This window comes from Suricata suricatta, chromosome 12 (genome assembly GCF_006229205.1).
Source record: "Suricata suricatta isolate VVHF042 chromosome 12, meerkat_22Aug2017_6uvM2_HiC, whole genome shotgun sequence".
Taxonomy (NCBI): domain Eukaryota; kingdom Metazoa; phylum Chordata; class Mammalia; order Carnivora; family Herpestidae; genus Suricata; species Suricata suricatta.
This window is the reverse complement of record NC_043711.1, coordinates 92,324,791-92,342,031: the sequence shown is the minus strand read 5'-3', so window position 1 is coordinate 92,342,031 and position 17,241 is coordinate 92,324,791. Positions and strand designations below refer to the sequence as shown.

The following is a 17,241-nucleotide window of genomic DNA, read 5'->3' as shown; positions in this document are numbered from 1 at the left end:
AGAAAGAAAGAAAAAGAAAGAAAGAAAGAAAGAAAGAAAGAAAGAAAGAAAGAAAGAAAGAAAGAAAGAAAGAAAAAGAAAGAAAAGCTTCATTTTAGTCAGAGGTAATTGAAATTAAGGAAGCAGGTTTTTCCCATCCAAGTTCCTGAACCCCGGGTTAAAGCCTCTGCTTTATAAAGTATCTAGCATCCCTTTATCCTCAGCTGTGGGTCCAAAGTCACAGATTAGGAGGTACTCCCCAAATTCTCCTTACATCCCATGAAATGTCCTCTGATTGGAAGACTAATTTCAATACAGAAGTGCACAGTTCTACAACAGTGTGCAACAGGCTGACAGACTACTGCTGCTTACTGTGCAATACACGGCAGGCACTAGGTGTGCTAAGTTATGTCTTGTTTAAATAGGCTTCATGCCTAACATGGAGCCCAATGCAGGGCTTGAACTCACAGCCCTGAGACCAAGACTTGAGCTAAGGTCAAGAGTTGTGTACTTAACTGACTGAGCCACCCAGGCAGGCACCCCCTAAGTGTTCCAAGTATTTTACAGATGTTGACTTGCAGAGGTGGGTTTGAACAGTCACAATAATCCTTTTAGATAGATCCTATTACTCTGTTTTACAAAGAAAACCGAGGCACAGAGAGGCTAAGCTACCTGCCCTAAGTCACACAGCAAGTAGATGAATTTGTACTCAAGTAGTCTGTTTTTTTAAATGTTTTATTTATTTTTGAGAGAGAGAGAGACAGCGTGCACAGGGGAGGGTCAGAGAGAGAGGGAGAATCCAAAGATAGACTCCAGGCTCTGAGCTGTCAGCACAGAGCCCAATGCTGGGCTCCAACTGTGAGATCATGACCTGAGCCGAAGTTGGACGCTTAACTGACTGAACCACCCAGGAGCCCCTCAAGTAGTCTGAATCCAGGGTCTGTGCTCCTAGCTACCAGGCTATACTGTCTCTCTATTCTGAGTGGTGATGGGGAGTAAGTATAAAGAAAATCTTACTAACTTTAAAAATAAAATAGCCAGCTATTTTCCCAGAAAAATGAGTTTATTTTGGAATTGCAGAAGAGTTGATTTGGGACATGCAAGCTATGGCAAACCAAGGGAGAGTCTGGAGAACAAAGCTGGAGAATATTACTTTGCGGAGAAAAGGGAGAAAGTTGGAGATGGCTGCTCTGAACAAAATTCCCTTGGAGGAAAGCAGTTCAGGGCGGTAATGGCTTCTCATTGGCTGAGTGGTGGAAGTTTCTCATTCACTGGGCTGTTGCTGGGAGAGGAGGAAATCTTCCTCCTTCCTGTCAAAGGTAGTCAAGTGAACTTCTTCCTGCCTAGGAAAGCAAAATGAGTTGCGCTGGAAAGTTTGTGGGTGAGAGTTTCCCCTTCAGAGAGTCCTGACTCCACTCTAAGTAAGGTTTCCCTTTAATTACTTTCACAACCTCAAAATGAATAGGAATCCATTAAAGACGTGGTAGAGAAGGGAGGAGGGAGGATGGAGATGCAGGGAAAGGGTTGGGAGAGAATTTAAGCAGAGGGAATAGGAGGTACAAAGGCCCTGAGGTGGAAAGAATGTGGTGAATGTAGAGCCTGAAATGATACCCATGGGGTTGCAGGTTGGAAGGCAAGGGAGACGGTAGCATAATGTGAGTCTGAATGGCAAACTTCAGGATCGCCAGGACCAGCTTTATCATTATCCCAAGGACAGCAAGGAGTGATGATCAGATTTGTGATATAAAAATATTATTCTAGCTATAGGAGAGAAAGAACCAGAGAGAAGAAAAAGTGAAAGCAAGGAGCCTAGTTTGGAGATAAGCAAAGAGGGGCAAGCTAGGGGTGATGACAGCTTGGACTAGGTGGTGGTCAGGGCAGACCCACTTGAGAAACATTAGGGGGAAGGATCTGGTGCACTGGGTATGGGTACAAGGGATAACTCTGTGGCCACAGCTTTGTCTCCCACCCACAGGCTCTGTTCCCAGCGAGTCCTTGCTATTCCTCCCATTGAGCAGAGGGCCTTGAATCTGACAAGCGTTATGAGGCTCCATGACTTCCAAGGCCATGTCACAGAAGAGCAACACAGCTCCTGCCTGGTTCTCGCAGCCACTCCCCCAGGGTCCCCAGCCTCACGTAAGCAGCATAACTGCTCAGAGGCCACCATGCTATGAGGAAGCCCAAAGTAGCCTATGCAGAGACCACATGGAAAGACCCAGAGACTGTGTGAGGAAAGAAAGATGTCCAGCCAGCCTCCAGCTGCCCCAGCCCCCCTGCTGTTCCAGCTACAGCTACTGTTTGATTAACTTGGAACCAGAATTGCTCAGCCAAGCCCTTCCCAAATTCCTGGTTCCCAGACTCTATGAACAAGAATAAAATGCTTGCTTAACATCATTAAGTTTTGAATCTTCAACGTTCATCCTTCAGATTCTGTCTCTACTGACTCAGCCAGGTACCCAGTACCAACTCTCATAAAAGAGATTTAACATTCTCAGGGTGAGTAATTTGTGAGAGACCCTGAAAAATGGTAAATGGCTTTTAGGTATGTTCTCTCTGTAATCACCAAGCCCCAGGTGTATACACCGGGGAGGAGGTTGTTGTGGTTTTTTTTTTTTTAAGTATTCTACCCTAGACTCATAATAGAGTCAGTGAATCAGAATCTTCAGGAAACAATGAGCCGGGGCTCGGCTGACCTTTACTCTCTGACATCATTCTTAGCCATTTTTATGATTATTATACTTATATTGTATTTCTATACCCCAACAAATGTACTCAGATTTGGAGATGGATCTTTTGAGAATTCCAAGTGAAGGGAGGCATTAATCAGATTGCCCTGGAGGTCTGAGTAGCACAAAACAAGATTTATTTACCTGCTCAAAGACAATTCTCTTTAAACATTTTCATAAGTATATTTCACATGGCTCTGGAAATAAAACAACTAACTATGTGCCATCTAGACTAAAAATAATTGAAACTATGTGAATTGTCTTAAAAAGAAAGAGATATTATAGAATCAGTGAAGAGCCCTGAATTTAATCCTCCTATTTAAAAAATGCTATATGATTAAAAAAAAAAGAGATACAAAAATGGTTTGGGGGTGTTATTTGGTGTTGAAATAGCTTGGGGAAAGAAGGAATCTAACTTGGAATCACAAATAACAGATAATGTATGATATGATATCATACATCAAAATCAATGTTAATCAGATTAAATAAATTATTAAAAGGGGAAAGGTAAACCATGGTAACATTAGAAAAGGAAAATATGTATTAAGTTTTCTGGAGGGAAGAAAGTAAAAAGTTAAAAATGAGTCAGCAAGGCTGTGTTCCTTCTAGAGACTCTGGGGAGGAGGGGCAGGAATCTGTTTTCTTGCCTTTTCCAACTTCTAGAGGCCTCCTGCATTCCTTGATTCAAGGCCCCATCCTCCACCTTCAAAGCCAGTAGTGTAGTAACACCTTCCTCTCTTCCTCTCTCTCTCTCTCTGTCCCTCATTACCCCCGTTTCCATCATCACATCTTCTCTGACTCTGACACCCCCTACCCCTCTCTTATAAGGACACTTGTGATGACATTGGTCCACTTGGATAACCCAGAATCATCTCCCAATCTCAAGGTCCTTAACCTAATGATATCTGCAAAACACCTGTTGCCATGTAGGGTGCTATAGGATATGGACATCTTTCAGAGGCCATTAGTCTGACTTCCACAGCTGTACAGAGCGGTACTGACATTGATGGCTGTGTGGTAGAGGCTGGTCTCCCTTGATGGCTGGGAGGGGTCTAAGAATGGCTATTCCCTAGTTCTCTGAGCCACTCCTTTCAACATACAACAGAACTTGCCAAGTGGGGACAGTCCCATTCTGATCCACTCTGTTGAATCTGGCTCTGAGGAGCTATTAGCTCTTGTTGGGGTTCCCCAGGAACTTAGTATCACAACAAAGGCCCCTCCACCCCCGCCCCAATGTCCTGGGGAACAAGGACTCATTGATCAACTCCCAGTGACATTTATGCTATTTATTCCACCCGTGAACAGAGTAGCCCATGAAAATCCAAGGGCCACTGTTTTCTAGGGATGTCTAACAAACTGTGAACACAAATCTATAGAAAGACACAAACCATGGGGTCACAAGAAAGCTATGAGCTGATGAGCCTGCACGATGAGCTAAGCATGATTCTAAGAGCTTTATGTATGATACTTACTACCTAATTTAACTTACTTCATACTGACTCTATAAGGCACATTCTATACTTTTTATTTTTTTGTTAATTTTTGAGAGAGAGAGAGAGAGAGAGAGAGAGAGAGACAGAGTGTGAGTGGAGGATAGGCAGAGAGAGAGAGGGAGACACAGATTCCTTAGCAGCCTCCAGGCTCTGAGCTGTCAGCACAGAGCCCGATGCGGGCCTCAAACTCACAGACCACAGGATCATGACCCTGAGTGAAGTCAGACGCTTAACCGAGTAAGCCCCCCAGGGGCCCCAGAGGCACATGCTATTCTCATCCCCATTTTATAGATAAAGAAAATGAGACATGATGAATATGAATTATTAAAGATCTAAAGACCAAGAGTATCTGTCCATAGGCATCAGGCACACCCTACACTTGTCACAGGTGAGAAAAACTAGACAACACAACGCATCTCTGTTTCTTTCCTTCAAGTATTTAGCTGTTTGTAATTATACACTCAAGTGTGATAATTCACTTAATTCTCTCTTTCCTAGACAGCAATCTCCAAGACCGCAGATATGGCTCTGCATTTTCTCATGATAATGCTTTAAAGTAGGTGTCTAATAATGCATAGGGCCACCTACTAGGTGTATAATAAACATTCAGTGAGCAAAGGAGTGAAGGGGTGAGCAAACACGTGGTTGTCAAAGAAATCCGACTTCCCATAGGGTTCAAATTCCACAGCCACCGTGTTTACTAGGCATGCACTATTCATAAGGAGAAAAACTAGACCCCCACAGGGTCTGAAGCATTTCCTAACTAATAAAAAAGCCCACCTGATTCATATAGCGATAGATGTGATTATATTTACAATGGTGTGAGCAAACTTCATTCCCTCTGACAAATTATTCTGGAGAGTAAATGAACACTACAACATTTTACATGCTTCACAGTCAACAGCTACATTCTGTGAATTTTTTTTGACGTTGAATGTTCCAGGAAGAAATAACTCAAAAATAACCTGTGACTCTATCACCAGAAGCTGCCTCTTGCCTGCGACACTAACAGGGTATACTGCCTATTTAAATGTAAATTTAAATAAAACAGGTTCTCTACCTCTCTGCTCTCTTTGTTCCTCGAGATCCAGAGGTTACAGGAGTATATACGCTATTCTCCAATATCTAAAGGTGTTTGGGGTTTGTTTCGTTTTATGAAAAACTAAATAATCAAAGTATTTTAGGATTTAAATGATCTATTTCCACAGTTAGAATGAAGACGCTTCGAAGACTACAAGAAAGGCGCAGCCTCTTGGGGTCGAGGAACCAGGCCTGGGACCCATCCTTAGCCAGGGACGCCGTTACTAAGCAACCCTCAGCGTTCTCAACCGCCGCCACAGAGCCACTTCCCTTCCTTCATTGCTAAGGAGATCGACGCCCAACTCAGCCCTGCCGTAAACCCGCGCGCTCTTACGACATTGCCGCGCCTGCCGCTGCGTGCGCGCCCTCTGCCCCCACTCTCCGCCCCGGCCGCCATTGCCTCGTGCCCGCGCCGGTCGGTTGGTGGCGCCTTTGTCCTACGGCGGGCAGGTGGGCTGAGGTGGAGGCGGCAGGGGCGGGCCTGAGGCGAAGGAGCGGCCGAGAGCCCGCCGCGCTGGTAGCGGTGAGTGCCGGGAAGCGGTGGCCGTCTGCTGAGGCGTGGGGCTCAGGGCCGACGGTTGAGGGGGTCGGGGCCGGATGGGGAGGCTGAGGCGGGAGGGCCAGCTCGCCGCGCGGCCGTGGCCTCGGCTCCTCTCCGGGTGCGCGCGGAGCTGCGCATGCCCGGTGCGGGGCGCGGCCTCTGGCTCCGTCAAGCCCAGGCCCGGCCGGCCGGGGCGGCCTGTGGTGGGCTCTGGTCCGGGCGGCGCCGCTGCGCGGCCGCCTCTCTGTGCGCGAACCGCCGATCGTAGTCCTCCGAGCTTCTCTGTAGGGTAGGCCTGCACACCCCGCGCCCCTTTCTCGAAACGGTGAAGTCGCTCGCCTGCGGGTCCTCCGCGAGCCGGTGGCGCAGGTGGGATTCGAACTCGGAGCGAGGCGGCTCGCCTCTCCGGGCGTTCGACTGACCGTGCAGCGCGGTGCGGCGAACCGAGCGCCGGCCCGCGTCGCCGCCTCCTCGCCGCCCCTGGACAGCGTCCTCGAGGCGTCTCCGTGTCGTGTGACAACCCCCCCACCCATTTTATAACGCGGACCCCGGACCCAAAGGACGAGGAAGGAAACGGTGCCCGAGGTTACCGCGGAAATTAGCGACAGAGCCACCGCCCTGGGTATGACCCAGCGCACTCTCAGCTCCCGACTCCCCGCCAGGGGCCTTCTTTATTTTATTTTATTTTATTTTATTTATTTTTTTTTTAGGACAACGTTTCCCAAATTTCAGTCTCTCGCGTTGCACCTTTCCGTCCGTGTACCATCTGTACTGCTATTTGTTTACCAAATGTTCATTTTTTTCTTTGCACCGACACTGTTTTCCTCCTTAAATACATTTGTTTAAGGTGAAAACGTACCTCACGAACCGTATGAAGGAAAGCCAGTTATTTTTCGAACGCTCGTAAAAAGAAAATAAATACCTGTCTATTAAACTAAACAGCGCGTCCTTGTCCCTCCTGAAGTTATTCTGCGTTCCACGCTTTGGGAAACGCTGCCCCGGGAGTATGGGGTTACCCGCGCCCCTGCCTTCCGCTCCGGGCACCGCATTTTTCTCCGAGGCGTAGCGGATTCCATGAAGTGCTCGCAGGGTCTTCGCGGCGATGACGCCGTGAGCTTTGTCGTTGTAAACTGATCTCGGTACTGACTTCGAGCGGGAGTCCCCGGAACCGCACGAACCGAACCGTCGGCTCGAGCGCGCCCCGCCCCGCCGTGTCGCCTCGGTCCGCCTGCTGCGTTGCGGAGTCGTAGCCTCCTGACAGTGTCTGCACTCGACGATGGAGCGGAGTTTGGGGTTTGACAACTGTAGATTTCATGTTTTCTGTATGAGTCAGACTGGGTGTGAAAACTCCTGTTGCCTCTTTCCAACGAGTAAAGCCCAAGCCTTTGCGTTGTGGGTATTGGAGATCACTTGGCTGTTTAACATGTTTCTTCCCGTATTCTGGTTTCTCTGTGTTTCTTTCAGTGTCTTGTCACCCTTCGGATACGCTCTGAAACCTCTGGCACGATTTTTTAATCTAAAACATAGAAGCGATGATTTTCCTTGTAGAATGTGCTGGAGAAACCATATTTCAGGGCCCAGTGGAAAAAAGTTTCTCTAGGTGCAAGTTGTTCAATGTTCCAGGCAGGTAAACACCACACATTTAAAGAAGGCATTAGGAGCTCCATTCTGTTTGCTCGGTCAGATGGGTGAATTGTTGAATGAAGCTAATTAGGTCCTCTAAAAGAAAGGGAGGCATTGACCGAATAAATTAACAGCCTGTTATCTTTGTAGTCTGTTCATAAACTTTATGTGTGAAAGAGCAGATTTACTTTGATTCATTGAGAGGAAACTCAAAAAAGTCTGTTCAGGTCATTTCAAGTGTTTCCTCAAAGGCTATGTTTTAAAAAAAAAATCCATATTCTGGGGGTGAGTTTGGCATGAGCTCCGTGTTGTACTTATGTAAGGCCAAGGTGGGTTTCTTCATATTTCTCAGCACTGGCCCTGTATAGGGAGGAAATGAGAATTTTTTACTCAAGTCATTTTCAGAACTTCAGGAAACGGAGCCTCAGTCTACCTGTGCTCAAAAACTAAGTCCTTTGGAGAGGCTTCCGAAGTGTGATGAAAAAGTGCCTGGTGGTTTGCAACTCGGTTCTTAATACCATTGCAAGCGTTCATCCCCGTGGCCTGCAGATGGCAGTGCTTTTGTGCGGCTTCTTACTGCTCTGAGAGTTACTGGAAGTCAGTTGTGCTTATAAGAATGAGAAACCTTGGGAAGAAATGTATTTAATATTTTATTCCCTTCAACTATCATTGTTTCTTTGTTTTTTGACTCCCTATGGAAAGAATGAAAGGTCCGTTCCTAAACTCACTCCAACTCTTCATGGTAAAGATAGCTACGGCCAGCAACATGTCTAATTTACAAAGCAGGCTTACGATACCAGCTGATTTGTTCCCACCAATCTTGTGAGATAAGTAGGTTGATTCGGTATCTTTTTTTACATTTGAGGAAATAAGGACTCAGAGGTTTAGAGTTCTTGCCCAAATCACATATTTAGTAGAACATATTCAAGACATTATCGAAGATAAAAGATCATGTGGTCAAGCAAAATTGGGAAATATGAGATAGAGAGGTGTCTTTCTCCAGAACTTCTCAGAGGTTTTAATATGCTAAACATGTGCACTGTAGATGTCCGAGAGAGGAAGATCTGATTGGTGTCTTTCTCCTGCTATCCTCCTCTGAACTTCTTTAGGTCCCAGTGTTCTCCCAAACTTGACTATTCTTTGTGCCACAGTGTTTCTTCTCTATACCTTGTGGTTTAGTAGTGATTACTATGTGTCTTTGACACAAGTGCTTTTAAAACTCAGCGGGTTTTTTTTGTGTGTGTGTGCCAGAAGATTTGTCCTGTGAACAGCATACGCATTTGTCTAGACTATCTGGCTTAAGCAGAGTTAAACTATCAAGAAGTTAAAAGGGCAGTGACCAACAGATAATTACCCTCTAGTCTACTTTCATTAATGAGAAGTGTTAATGAAAGGATCAGGGTAAGGCCACTGTCTAAAGCAGCAGCACATTAGGGAAATATGAAGTATACTGACAGCTAAATATATAATACCAGCATGCCTGCTGCTTTTTAAATGGTGGTTTTATTACCACGAGATATGAATATTTATAGGGATGGTCATTTTCATTCTTTTTCCTATCACTAAAAAAAATAAGAGATAATAGGCCAACTGGACGAATTTTACTTTTTTGTTAAGAAAATAATTGTCTTCAAAGAATCAGCACTTTTTCACACCATAAGACTCCTTCTCCTTTATTTTGTATTCACAACAACATTATTATTGACCTACATAAAGACCGACAACTTTAGGGAAGGATCAGGAAAACTTAGGTTCCATTGGAGAACATTGATAAAGCAGAATGTCTTACACCTTTATCTCTGTAAAATATCTTGAGTGGTTTCCTGATTTGGATCTAGAATGATTGAATTACTGAAGATTAGGTTGATCCTGCAGTTTAGTGGGCAAGCTTTGGAGAACTTTGAATTATAAGTAATTTGGCCTTAAGTGGGTATACTTAATTATGCAATTGGAAATTGAGATAATAATAACACATAGCATCAGAGATGATACAAGAAACTTATTTTTAAATCTCTCTTTGGAAATTATTCTTGATACCAAAAAGAAAAAAAATGCGAAAAACATGATTCCGTTCAGTACAAAAACTTAAGATTATAAACTGAACCTTTCTTTGGAAAAGAAAGTAGGACAACATCAGAGTCACTAGAACAGCTTATTGGAAATACCTATCACTGGATGCAGCTTACCACCCCCCCCCAACTGAACAGTCTGGGGTGGGGGTGGGGCTAGGGAATCTGCATTTCAGAAGCCCCCCTGCAGTTGTTATGTATATTAAAGTTTTGAAGACCTCAGATTTAGGCTTTAGAAAACAAGCTTTCACTGGAAATAGAACTTTGAAGCAGATTCTAGTACTAATCTGTTCATATTTCAGATTACTAATAGGAATTAACAACTCTGCTTTATGGTTGGTTATACATATTAAGCAAAACTGTAATTTAAAATGTTTTTTGGCTTGATATTTTGAACTAGAGGTAACAGCAATAGTACAATACTCTGTAGAGTTTTCAGTATTTTCATTCCTTCCATTCACATCAGTAGGATGATTTCACTTTCTTGTGAACAAAGAAAGCAGACTTACCAAGATTCCATGGTCTGTTTATTAAATTTAGGTTTGCTCCACTTTGCTTGTAGCAGTGTGGATATGAAATCCTATGTGTGGCCACTTTTCTCTTGCAAAGAAATGCATTTAGATATGAAAAACCAAATGCCTCTGAAGAAACAGGAGTTTTAGCCCCTGCCAGCAAACCAGTACGAACAGGTATAGTTGGCAGAATTTAGAGAAAACTTTAGTGGATAATATGCTATCAAAAAGTGGAAAGCTTGGTGGTTAATATTTTTCTTGCCATTTATAACTGGGTAACAGGGAAAAGAAGCTTAAGTTTTCAGGGTACTTTTTAAATGGTCAGATGAAATTGAAGAGAAGTTGTTGGCGCACACTGCTCCTTGGGGAGCAGGGGCACTGACCTTATAATTGGATGATATTATTATCTTTAGTACTATGGAAACTTGGGCTGATGATTCCATTTCCTTTGAGAATAGCTATGTGATTATGTTTACTGTTTTCAGTGGTTATACTTCGGTAGATTTTAACATTGTTATGACATTTTCTTTGTAACAGGTTATGTTTATGGGCTATCACCCCATGAATACAGGAGTTTAAAGAGGTTTCTAACTGGAGGATCTAAGTATATGTTATACATAAGCTAAAGGGATAAATAGAGAATATAATTCTCAAATACCTGCCAAGAATCACCTGAGAAGCTTGTTAAAATACAGACTCCTAGGCTTCATCCTCAGATTCTAAAAGTTTGAGATGGGGCCTAAGAATATGTTTAACTGTCTTCTCAGGTGGTGCTGATACATCTTCAGTGAAGGAGTAAAATGTGCAGAATGAAAAAAATGTGTGTGTGCGCGCACCTTACATATATATATATATATGGATGGAGAGGGGAGATGGGGACTTGTTTAATGGATATAAAGAGGTTTAGTTTTATGAGATGGAAAAGTTCTGGAGATCTGTTGTACAACAGTGTGAATGTACTTAATGTACTCACTAAAAAATAGCTCGTACGAGGGGTGCCTAGCTGCCTCAGTCAGTGGAGCCTGCTTTTCTCCATCTTCAGGTCAGGAGTTCAAGCCTCATGTAGAGCTTGCTCTTTAAGAAAATAATAGTTAATATAATAACTTGTATATTGTGTATTTTTTACCACACTAGAAGTTTTTAAAAGATAATAGAAAAAAACTAAGGAAGTGTGCTTGGTTGTCCACTTCTTCCTGAACAGTGGTTTTAACTAATATTTGTTAGCTGTTAATTACTGACCCTGGCCTTCAGTTTATTTTATATCCCTTTACTGAAGATAACCTTTTAAATATTTTTCTCAGGGCGCCTGGGTGGCTCAGTCGGTTAAGTGTCCGACTTTAGCTCAGGTCATGATCTCATGGTTCGTGGGTTCAACAGCCCAGAGCCTGGAGCCTGCTTCACATTCTGTGTCTCCCTCTCTCTGCCCCTCCCCTGCTCACTCTCTGTCTCTCTCTCTCTCAAAATCAAATAAAGACATAAAGAATTTTTGGATAATGTACACATGGTAAGCCTTCATTAACTTAGGTTCACTAAGACTCCTCTATCTATGGTAGCTCAGTTTATATAGGCCCTCTTGCCACCAGTCTCTTGCTTCTCAGTAGCAAGTTTTTTGTGACCTTTTTCCAACTCTGCCTTGCATCTGTAATTCCTCTTCCTCTTATCCCCCTAGTCCCTATACTAAACTTGTATAGTATTTCTAATTATGTTCTTCACATCATTCCTTCACTTCTGCATGTGCTAGAATGACTTCTCTCTTTCTGGTAAACTCCTCTTCATCCTTCAGGACTCAGTTTAAATGTTACTTTTAGGCCATCCCTGCCCCTTTTTCTCCACATCCTCCCTCCCCCTTATTCTTTCCGGTCTCCTCTCTACCCTGTTCCTCTCCCCTGCTACACACATGTAACAGAGTTATGCCTTTATTATCCCTGCTATAAATCTACTTTAGATTATATTATGATTATCTGTATATATGTCTCTCCTTTATTAAACAGTAAATTCCTTTAAAGCAGAGACTTTGGCCTTGTTATTTCCATATGTCTAAGGTGTATGGACGCATATTAGGCCTAGAGGCATTCGATGTGCTGATTATGAACTGTCCTTTCAAGTTTATTAATTTAGTTCTATAAGAATTCTACTTAAGAGTTTAGTTGAAATTTTACCTGTGTTAAATAAACCTATACTCTAAATTTTTTGTGGCTCAGACTGTTTTACTAGTTTAGATTAGCTCAATCTTTGTGAATCCAAATCAGTGAGTTTTTTTCTCTTAGCTGATGTTCTCCTTGAATCAACATAACCAACACAGATGGAATAGCTATTTCCTCAGATTCAGAGAAATCAAATGACTTGACTAACCACACACCCCACACACACACACCAGGTAGAACTAGAACGCCAATATGCTGATCCCAGGCAAGTGTTCTTTCCTCAAAAGAAGTAAAAAGGGCAGGAAATTAAATGTTGATAGAGAATTTTTGTCTCAAGTGTGGAAATGAATACAGTATCAGCAGCAAAGCCAGAAACATTGTATAGCTGACCCTTGAACAACATGGGTTTGAACCCTAGGAGTCCACTTATGTGCACATTTTTTTGGTGCTTTAAACGATTTCTTTCATAGCATGTTCTTTCCTCTAGCATGCTTTATTGTAAGGATACAGTATATAATACATATAACATAGAAAAATATGTGGTAATCAACTGTTTCTGTTATTGGTGAGACTTCTGGTCAGCGATAGGTTATTGTTAAGTTTTTGGGCTGCATGGGAGTCAGTGCCCCTAATCCTGCATTGTTTAAGGGCCAACACTAGTTGGGGGTGATAAGTGGGTGTCTGGCATGACTAGCGTAGACCGGGCCTTTTCCAGGTTCTAACAGTTTGATCAGGGAGTCTTAGCAAGTGTTCATAATGGAAACCATGTCTTTGCACTCCTTGTTTGGGGCAGCATAGCATAATGTTTAAGCACTTTGGTGTCGGACAGACCTGGATTTGAATCCTAGCTCTACCTCCTGATCATCATGTGACCCAAGATAAGTCATTTAATTTCTCTGAACTTCAAATTTCCTCATTGAAAAAATAAAAATCATAATAGTACTTAACTCCAGGAGTTGTAGAAAGGATTGAATGAGGTAATGCACATAATGTTCTTAGTACAGACTCTAGGACAGAGTCTGTATTCTGTAAATATAAGTTATCATTGCTTCCCCCATTCTTATACCTAGGAATAATAATCTAATATAGTTAAAGATAGAATAATCATTTTAAATAGAGAATGAAAGAGATAATTAAATATGAGAGAATGCACAGGTTTTAAAGTGAGCTTAAAGGGTTGGTTTAGAAACCACAAGCAGAGCATTTTCTTATCCCTGACTCATTACAGTATAACTCATTGTAATATCCCTGATGTTACAATATACCATCAAGGTCACCTTGGGCCTTTTAATGTGTGATTACCACTTTCTTGTCAGTGTGATTTTCCAAGTGGCATTATCTTTATCATCGCATATTTCCAGTTTAATAATTACTGATTAGTTGGTTTTCAGCTAAGCCTTTGGAGAATTTTATTTCATTAGTAATCACTTGACAAAATTGTATAGGCTTCTGGATTCTTTCAACAGCCAGTGGTGGTACTGTCCGTAAGTGCAGCGGTTCATACTGCACTCAGCGTAGTCTTTATGGTTTTCCATTGTGATAGCTTGTGATAAAAATTGAGTTTAAAGGGCGCCTGGGTGGCTCAGTGAGTTAAACATCCAACTTTGGCTCAGGTCATGATCTTGTGGTTCATGGGTTTGAGCCCCGCATCAGGCTCTGTGCTGACAGCTCAGAGGCTGTAGTCTGCTTTCGATTGTGTGTCTCCCTCTTTCTCTCCCCCTCCCCCACTCACATTTTCTCTTTCTCCGGCTCTCTCTCTCTCTCAAAAAAATAAACATTAAAAAAAATTTTAATAAAAAGAGCAGAGCAGTTCTTGGTACTATGAATGAAACATGCATTTTTATTTATAGCATTATAAAAAAACCATTGTGTGAACCCTGTCTAGCATATTAGTCTAAAATAAACTTGTACATTAGGCATTGTGTTGTTCTTTGAAAGTTCCTTACCCCAGTCTTTCGTGACTTAAAACAGCTCTGGCACTTCCTGTGTGACATCATGTTTTCTAGATTATTTTCTGTGTTTTTCCTTTTATGTAGATCCCTTCAGTTGGTGTTATTTTTCTTATCTAAAAATCCTTACCTGAAAAGTGCTTTTAACTATTTTCAGAAAACCACTTAGAAAATATTCAGGCCAAGGCACCTTGTAGTGATGGTGATATCCAGTGGCGCTCACATTGCTAATACAGTTAACAAAGTGTAGGGGCACCAACCAGGCTGAGGTGAAAGAGGGGATCTTAAGGGCATTTGGCGAGGATGAGATAGGGCAGGAGGAGAAAGAAGCATTGAAGTTTCTACTATCCTCTTGTTGGTTAAATTTTCTCCAATTATGGTTCCCTACCTAATGTCCAGAAGGGTGCCTAAATTGTCTTTCCATCTTTTTTTTCTTTTCCTTTACATTAATGTTATTTCTATTTCCTTGGCGTAGGACTGTATGTCACTGAAAAGGTTTAGGAAGAAAATAATCTGATTCAACTAATTAATACAAAAGCCCTCTTTCCCAGTCCCAAATATTTGCATTTTCAAAGAAAAACTTGTTCAGGTGACCCTCCAGCCTCCCAGTTGATGGGTTATTAAATTGTATAACAAAAAACTAATGGGGCAAGGGTTTTTTCCCTTGACTTTTTAAATCTTTGCTATACTATATGATCAGCTCCCTGAACTTATTTGTACTTTGGGTAGCTTCTCTATTCCTCCTGTATTTCTGAACTCGTGGTTTTCCAAAAGTTCTGTGTGACCATGTGTTAGGATTCTTTGTGTATCGGGACTGGTGGTTACAATAGTTTTGTTTTCAAAGCTCTCACTGGAACCCGCTCCCCAGCTCTCCTCTAACCTAAGCAGCCCTCTTGCGTAGCACTGAAACTATCAGAAATTTTCAGGTCTCATTTCTCTGTATCTCATCCAAAATGGAGGTATAAGGAACTGTTAAATAGATGTGAATAAACAATACTTGGCATTGTAAGGAAAAAAAGAAAATGGTCTGAGAGTTCTCTTTTTTGCAGAAGAAACATAAATTACCCTATTGCAGTATAATTGCTTTAGACTATTTGATGAAAATAGATACTAGGAGGCAAATTACAATCAAAATGGTTTAAAGATGTAATAATCTTGGGGTGCCTGGGTAGCTCAGTAGGTTGAGTGTCCATCCAACTCTTGATTTCAGCTCAAGTCATGATCCTGGAGTCGTGGGATTGAGCCCTACATTGGGCTCCACACTGAGCATGGTGCCTACTTAAGATACTTTCCCTCTGCCCTTCTCCCCTACTTGTGCGCATGCTGTCTCCAAAAAACAAAAATAAATAAAAAACAAAAAGATACGATAATCTTGAATTCTAAATAATAATATTTCAAATAATTACTGAAATTTTTCACTAACTTCAAAGTAAAATATTTACCTCCTTCAGTCTAACTAGAACCTGTTTTGCCCCAGAGGTTTGTCATACCTGACTGTTTTGGTCTCCACAGTCCTATATGTAGGTGCTCACAGAACAGGATATAATTACACCGTGTAATAGTCCTTTTCATATCATATGGGCAAATTACATGGCATTAATAGAAACTTAACAACTAAAATGGTACCATATGTTCTGTACTCTAACCTAATTAATGTTCAAGTCAAATCAATGTTTAGATGAATTTTCTATATTCACAAGACCATTTAATAATATATAGAATCCTGCTGGGAGGTACAGTGGTTATTTAGAAGAAGTTATTTATTTACACCACCACCACCCTCAGTGTATTCCAGAGATGCTTTGAAAATTACTTAATCAAATAGATTACATTTCTCTCTGAATCATAGTCACCCCATATTAGAGAACAGTACAGAATGAGTAGACTAGGTCAGTAGGCCCTTCTAACCCTGAACTGATATTCTTCACAATTACATAGAAAAGAACTAGGCATTCCCTGTAAGGCCTGGCATCATTTAATGTGTAATTCAGGTGTTCATGAACTATTAGTCGTTCATTTATTTCTGTTGTTGAGTAGTGTTCCATTTTGTAGATATAACACATTTTGATTATTCATTCACCAGTTGACATTTTGAATTGCTTCCAGTTTTGAATATGTTATTGTGTGTAATGCTACTATGAAAATTTGCATGTAAGTTTGTGTGGACACATGTTTTCATTTCCCTTGGATACATAGCAGGATGATGGCTTGTGTCTGCTTGATTGGAAATGCGAGAGGCAGTTTAGGGTGGACTGTGCTTCTCTTACCATTTAAGTTTATGTTCCCTTCAGTTTATCAAAAGTCATTTTTCTCTTAGATGTAATAAAAACTCTGACTTAAAATGGAAGTGAAGATCATTGTCACTTGAACAGAAGTTCAAAAGTTGACAACGTAGAGGGGTTAAAGTCTGTGCCAGATCTCTTTTAAGTTTTTGGTGATTACTATAGTCTCACACCATAGGACTCTGGGTGGAATTTTTTAAATACATAATTACTGTTTTAAAGCACTCTAATTATGTGAGTGCTTAATACCATTTAATGTCATTAGATACACTACTAATGGCTTAATATGGAACAAGGCAAACAAAACTACACTGTAGCAGGACAGTTTTATTTCTTCATTCAACTGACGAAGTTATTAATTAATTTATTAATCTTTAAGTCATATAAAAATTGTCTTGTGTTACCTTCGGACATAGACTGGTACATTTGTTTAGATACTTCATCAGTTCTTTCTTATACATCGTGCTTTTGTCATTCACTTCGTTTTTGCAAAGCAGATTTGTTTTTAGCAAGCAGGCTTTAACTGCACAAATTGGCTTTTCTATGAGTTTGTATGATTCCACTGTTCTCCCCTACCTAGTTGTATATGCCATGCTTCTCTAATGAAAACTTACGTGGAGTGTTTTACTATCTAACCCTGTTATACCAAATGCCAATTCTTACTCTTAGCTGCTTCTCTGTGAGGGCTATAGATATTAACATATAATATACTTTGTTTAGAAAAAAATAATTTCTACATTTCATTCTGGAAGATTCCATCCAATGGAATGCAACATAAGGCACATTAAAAGTAGGCCTGCTTCATGGAATATTAGAAGTTTTAAGACAGCAGACTCTAGTTGT

At 41.5% G+C, this 17,241-nt stretch overlaps 1 protein-coding gene and 1 long non-coding RNA gene across 6 annotated transcripts in view; one reads left to right on the top strand and one right to left on the bottom strand.

Annotated features, from left to right (window-relative positions):
• Positions 1-1,023: 1,023 nt before the first annotated feature.
• Positions 1,024-6,191, bottom strand: LOC115273541. The gene is made up of 2 exons (XR_003900826.1): positions 5,613-6,191; positions 1,024-1,322 (listed from the first exon to the last, which is right to left on the bottom strand). It is a non-coding gene; the product is annotated as an uncharacterized LOC115273541 (long non-coding RNA).
• Positions 5,620-17,241, top strand: part of NCOA5 (nuclear receptor coactivator 5) — a 29,161-nt gene continuing 17,539 nt past the window's right edge. Inside the window, exon 1 of one of the 5 annotated variants that reach the window (XM_029916611.1) lies at positions 5,620-5,801. The gene's annotated coding sequence lies outside the window, so the exon portion shown is untranslated. Of the gene's footprint in view, positions 5,802-6,083; positions 6,109-6,987; positions 7,113-17,241 lie in introns of those variants that run through there. The other 4 variants (XM_029916610.1, XM_029916607.1, XM_029916609.1 and 1 more) reach the window with 4 other exon arrangements.